The sequence below is a fragment of the Priapulus caudatus genome, unplaced genomic scaffold (genome assembly GCF_000485595.1).
Source record: "Priapulus caudatus unplaced genomic scaffold, Priapulus_caudatus-5.0.1 Scaffold411, whole genome shotgun sequence".
NCBI classification, from domain to species: Eukaryota; Metazoa; Priapulida; class Priapulimorpha; order Priapulimorphida; family Priapulidae; genus Priapulus; species Priapulus caudatus.
This window is the reverse complement of record NW_014577472.1, coordinates 216,223-222,825: the sequence shown is the minus strand read 5'-3', so window position 1 is coordinate 222,825 and position 6,603 is coordinate 216,223. Positions and strand designations below refer to the sequence as shown.

The following is a 6,603-nucleotide window of genomic DNA, read 5'->3' as shown; positions in this document are numbered from 1 at the left end:
GAGGAGAGAGGACAGAGAGGAAGACAGAGGAGGAGAGGAGAGGCAGGAAGAGGTGGAGGAGGAGGCATGAGCACGAGATGGAGAAGAAAGGAGGGGGAAGGTGGCGAAGAAGGAGGGGGGAGGAGAGAGGGTGGATGAGGGGAGGAGGAGATGCCAGGTGGAGCGGAAGGAGGAGAGAGAGGAGGAAGGAGAGGAGGTGGGGAAGGAGCGAATAGAAGTAGGGCGCCTCTACCTCCTCTACCTCATCCACTTCCCTCCTCCTCCTCCTCCTCCTCCTTCCACCTTCTCCTCCTCTCCTCTTCCTCCACCACCTTCCTCCCCTCCTCCTCTTCCACTGCCCCGCTACCTTCTCTCGCTCCTCCTCCCTCCTCCTCCCCACCTTCTCCCCCTCCTCCTCACCACCTTCTCCCGGATTTTCTCCACCTCGCTCCTCCTTCAACCTCGCTCTCCTTCATCCTCCTTCCTCCTCCTCCTCCTCCTCCTCCCCTCCTCTCCTCCTCTCCTCCTCCACCTTCTCCCCCCTCGTCCTCCTTCTCCACCTTCTCCCGCCTCCTCCTCCTCCACCACGTTCTCCCCACATTCTCCTTCTCCTCCTCCTCCACCTCCTCTCCTCCTCCTCCTCCACCTCCTCTCCTCCTCTCCTCCTCCTCCACCACCTTCTCTTCACCTTCTCCCCCCTCCTCCTCCACCACCTTCTTCCCTCCTCCTCGACCTCCTGCCTGTATCACTGTTCAACAATGAATAATAAACACCAAGTGAGTAAATTGTCCGGGGGGTAATTGTCGGGGGGTAAATGTCCGGGGGTAATTGTCCGGGGGGTGATTGCCGGGGGGTAAATGTCGCCGGGAGTAAATGTCCGGGGGTAATTGTCCGGAGTAATTGTCCGGGGGGTATGTCCGGGGGTATTGTCCGTGGGTAAATGCCCGGGGTAAATGTCCGCGGGGGTAATTGGCCGGGGGTTAATTGTCCAGGGGGCAATTGTCCGGGGGGTGAATGGCATGGGGGGGTAATTGTCCGGGGTAATGTCTGGGGAGTAAATGTCAGGGGGTAATTGTCCGTGGGGTAATTGTGGGCGGGTAAATGTCCGGGGGGTAATTGTCCGGGAGGTAAATGTCCGGGGGGTAATTGTCCGGGGGGTAAATGTCCGGGGGGTATTGTCCGGGGGGTAAATGTCCGGGGGGTAATTGTTCCGGGGGGTAAATGTCCGGGGGTAATTGTCCGGGGGAGTAATTTTCCGGGGGTAAATTGTCCGGGGGTGATCCGGGGGTAAATTGTCCGGGGTAAATGTCCGGGGGGTAATTGTCCGGGGGCCGTGAATGGCATGGGGGTAAATGGCATGGGGGAATTGTCCGGGGGGTAATTGTCCGGGGGTAATTGTCCGGCGGGGTGATTGTCCGGGGGGTATTTGTCCTGACACCATATACACACACGCACACACACATATGTATAATGATCTCTTCCTCTTTGCATCTCACTCCAGATATCTATATCCATATATAACATAATAATATCCATAATAATCCATATATAACATGAATATCCATATATACTAATATATAACTAATATATATATAAATATATATACGATATACTATATACTATATATATAAATAATATACTAATCCATATATAACATGAATCCCATGGATGACCAGGATGATCCAACAGAGACATTCCCGTATAAAGCTGATAGGAATGTACATTGGTACAGTGGACTGACTGACATAATATGCTGCGCGGACGATGACTGAATGCCGTGAAATGTCGCGGCTTTCTTCATATATCATCATTAGCTCTTGATATCATTTTGGATTTTTCGCGTGAGAACAAAAAACAAGATAAATGTTGCAATGTCGCAATCTTTCCGTGACGCTGTCGCGGATCCTCACGCGAACCTGAAGCTCAAAATAGGCGTCTGCATAGACGCGCCAAGAGAGAAGAGAGAGAGAGAGAGAGGAGAGAGAGAGAGAAAGAGAGAGAGAGAGAGAGAGGTAATCATCACGAGCATCCTAATTTGCTGCTTGCGGGACAAACGATAGCTACACGTATACGCGTATCAATACGTGTGGCTATAAATAACATTAAACTTTAGTCATAATCACTGCTGCCCCGGTGTTCAGTTATGAAGGCAGTAATGTCGGCGGTACATGTCAGCAGTAACGATCCACTAAGCTATGATTCCGTACACAGCTATATACCCCCCGGGAACAGAGAATAAGTAGTTTAGTATTACTAGTCCTCGCCAGTCAGGACGTGTCAGGATGTGCCAGGACGTGTGTGTGCGTGTGTGCGCGCGCGCGCGCGTGCGTGTGCGTGAGAGGGAGAGTGCGTGTGCGCGTGTGTATGTGAGAGAAGAGAGAAGAGAAAGAGAGCGAGAGAGAGAGAGAGACAGAGAGAGAGAGAGAGATAGAGTGTGTGTGTTATGGTGTAGGTAGCTTCATATTGGGACCTATATAGAGATTTGAGATGGGATATTGAATATATATAGCTCTCTCAGTGAAGCTAGTTCACATGCAGTAACTATAATACTATGAAGATGTATACACGATGCTACAATAGGTATAATTGTATTTAAATTTGTAATACTGTACACAAATATGTACACGTTCATGTTAACAGGAGCAAATAAAGGTTGAGAACATTTGTGAAGTTAAATAGTGGTAAGATAAATAGTGTATAATTCTGTCGTTACTGCTGACGAACACACGCACACACAGGCTAACGCTCCATTAGGAGCGTTCCCAACTTTAATGTCATTAATATCGTGATATAAAAGAGATATAAAGGGGGGTGGATTGATATAAATTAGATATCAAGGGGGGTTTGATATGAAATAGATATCAAGGGGGAGTGCATCGATATCAATTAGATATCAAGGTGGGTTAGATATGAAATAGATATCAAGGGGGGTTATATAGGGTATATAGAGGGAGCAAGCAATTTTGAGACTGGGGTATGTTCGCTTCGTTTCGCTGGACTTCGTTGCTCGAGCAAGCGAAATACGGAGCGGGGCCATGTTCGCTTCGTTTCGCTGGACTTCGTTGCTCGAGCAAGCGAAATACGGAGCGAGGCCATGTTCGCTTCGTTTCGCTGGACTTCGTTGCTCGAGCAAGCGAAATACGGAGCGGGGCCATGTTCGCTTCGATTCGCTGGACCTTCCGTATTTCGGTTGCGCGAGCAACGAAGTCCAGCGAAACGAAGCGAACATGGCCCCGCTCTGTATTTCGCTTGCTCGAGCAACGAAGTGCAGCGAAGTCCAGCGAACGAAGCGAACATGGCCCGCTCTGTATTTCGCTTGCTCGAGCACACGAAGTGCAGCGAAGTCCAGCGAAACGAAACGAACATGGCTCAGCTCCGTATTTCGCTTGCTCGAGCAACGAAGTCCAGCGAAACGATGCGAACATGGCCCCGCTCCGTATTTCGCTGCTCGAGCAACGAAGTCCAGCGAAACGACAGCGGAACATGGCCTCGCTCCGTATTTTCGTTGCTCCGAGCAACGAAGTCCAGAAACGAAGCGAACATGGCCCCGCCTCTGTATTTCGCTTGCTCGAGCCAACGAAGTCCAGCGAAACGAAGCGAACATACCCAGTCTCAAAATTGCTTGCTCCCTCTATATACCCTATATAACCCCCCTTGATATATTTTCATATATAACCCCCCCTTGATATGTAATTGATATCGATGCACCCCCCCTTGATATCTATTTCATATCAAACCCCCCCTTGATCTCGATCCACCCCCCCTTTATATCTCTTTTATATCAGGACATTAATGACATTAAAGTTGGGAACGCTCCTAATGGAGCACCACCCCACAACAAAGATATGCCTAAATTATATTCAAATAATATTTTATTTACTTGTCTTATAAGATAAATTATAGGCATGGCTATAGGCCTACATATACAGGACAGTATATCTAATATATCGGACGCGCAGTCACAAATTTATGCGAACTGTACCTTACAAAGTGTAGTTGTATAAATGCAATTACATGTCAATAGTTTAAGATATTGGTCAGCAGGAGCACACACACACAAGCCATAAAAATGTAGGTCACCGCTGAAACAAAAATGTTTTTTCAATCGCTCCGTCAGACCATGTCCTCAGAAAATGTCTAAAATCTGCCCTGTGCCCATTGACCTTTGACCTGTGACCTCCAATTTCGGCACAGTGATGGCTTTTCCTACCATGATGCTATACACCGACTATCACGAGCCTAGGTCGAGCCGTTTGGATTTGTGCCGCAATTCTGCATTTCCTCCCTATACCTTAAGTTAAGGAGTGAATGTTCCCCCTTCTTTTACACCTCTTGACCTTTGACCTTTGACCCCAGCTTCACATCCCAACTCGTTTTCGGATTACCCCCCCACGTCCCGAATATCGTGACCGTACGTCGAGCGGTTTAAGATTTTGTGCCCAACTGTTGACGCCCGGACGGACGCGGACGGACGGACGGACGCACGGACGATCATGCGATTCTACAAGCTGCATCTGACTATGTCAGATGAGCTAAAAAAAAGGTAATATAACACGAAATGTACAGTCTTAATGTTTCTCTACTCTATTTCGCCTATAATCACTGTAAATGCCGGTCAAATGCCTCATCTGTAACACACACAGTACACACCGAACGCTCGCCCGCGCTGTGCTGCGTGCACAAACAACATGAATAAGAGAGTTTATTCTTATTCTTGTTCATGTTGTTTGTGCACAGCGCGGGCGTGCGGTACGTGTGCTTGCGTGTTGCAGATGAGCATTTGACTGGCATTTACAGGTGATTATAGGCGAAATAGAGTAGAGAAACATTAAGACTTTGGTACATTTCGTGTTTATCTACCATTAATTTTTTTTATTTAGACGTTTAAAGTGCCTGTGCACACGTCCTCCGCGTAAATGTATCCATTAATTTATATCTAATATTTTATATGATATGATAATAATCCTACCGCAACACAAATTCGTAATGCAAATTCGCACAATAGCAGTACGTTGATAATAATAATCATAATAATAGCAATTAATCATAATAATTAATAGCAATAGCAATAGCAATATCAGTAGTAATTATACCTTGATGAAGTCGAGAGCTAAACGTACCTCTTCGGTATTAATAGGTGGTATTATTGGCTCTCGATAAAGTACCAGCAGTGTTGGATATTCATCCAGCAATCGGTCTTTCCAGACATCAGTATCGCGCTCAGATATACGCGTACGCGTCCGGCAGATGTCACCAATCATGTGTGTAGCAGACGACAGCGTGCTGGCGGCAACACCCAAGCCCCGTGTATCATCGGCGTAGTCTCCCTGCCACCGAACGCATCCCGTTGCGCCGTGACGACTCGGGCACCCTAGAAGACCGCCGATTGTACCATTCGCGTCGTCTTCCCGCAACCGACGACGTCGTGTAGTTCACAGCCACGCGGGACTGCCCGAAGACCGTTGGTCGATTTATCGCGAAGCGGCATAAATTTACCCTCCAATTAATTTAGCGGAAATAAAAAACAGTCGCACGCTGCCCGCAAACAACAGCAGGCATCACGATGCGGGAACACCCAAACTCTGGAATGCCTTTACATCGATCCCTCGCTTCCCCCTTAACTAGTCGGGCAGATGTTTCGCGTAAAATACCCTCAAACACAGGTGGTTCTTCGCGCGCACGCGCATACCCTGAGCAACATCGAGTCTCGGTTGCATACAGGAGCCTAGGAGTGGCTCCACACACGAAAACACGAGAGCGCCGTTTTCCAGGGTGCGTACGCACATCGCTCGTAGGTTTATTTCCTCCTTCTGACCACCTGTCGCGGGCATTTAACGGGAGTCATCTAGCGGTAAATGATCGACTGGCACGATTCCACACACACGTGCGAACGTTTTGGGCGCGGGTCGAAGAGCTTATCTGCGCACGGAAAAGCTGGCGCGTATGTAGAGCAGCGACATCGATATAATCTGTCATTATTCACCTCAGATACAATGTGATAATCAGCACGCAAGTGCACGCATGCACGCGCACACGCACACATACGTGCACGCGCACACGAACACACACGCACGCGCACACGAACACACACGCACGCGCACACGAACACACACGCACGCGCACACGAACACACACGCGCACAACGAACACACGCGCGCACGCGCACATGAGCGCACACGCGCACGCGAGCACACACGCGCACACGAACACACACGCGCACAACGAACACACGCGCGCACGCGCACATGAGCGCACACGCGCACATGCGCACGCGAGCACACACGCGCACAACGCACGCGCTCGCACGCACACGCGCACACGAGCACACACGCGCACACGAGCACACACGCGCACGCGCACACGAACACACACGCGCACGCACACACGAACACACACGCGCACGCGCACACGAACACACACACGCACACGAACACACAGACACATCGCGCACGTACGTGAACGAGGGAGTGCCCGCAAGCTTACACACGCGAACGCACCAGGGGCGTGTACAGGATTTGTACCAGGGGGGGGGGGTCTAACCGTAACCCAAACTTACGAGCACGCGAAAGGGGGATCTGGGAAAATTTTTGAAATTAGACCCCCTTAGATGCGTTTTCTGCGCGA

General features: G+C 49.6%; 1 protein-coding gene across 2 annotated transcripts in view; it reads right to left on the bottom strand.

The window, feature by feature from the left end:
- Positions 1-5,253, bottom strand: part of LOC106810123 — an 8,220-nt gene extending 2,967 nt beyond the window's left edge. Inside the window, exon 1 of one of the 2 annotated variants that reach the window (XM_014813397.1) lies at positions 5,073-5,253. The gene's annotated coding sequence lies outside the window, so the exon portion shown is untranslated. The remainder of the gene's footprint in view (positions 1-5,072) is intronic. The other variant, XM_014813398.1, reaches the window with a different exon arrangement.
- Positions 5,254-6,603: the final 1,350 nt, after the last annotated feature.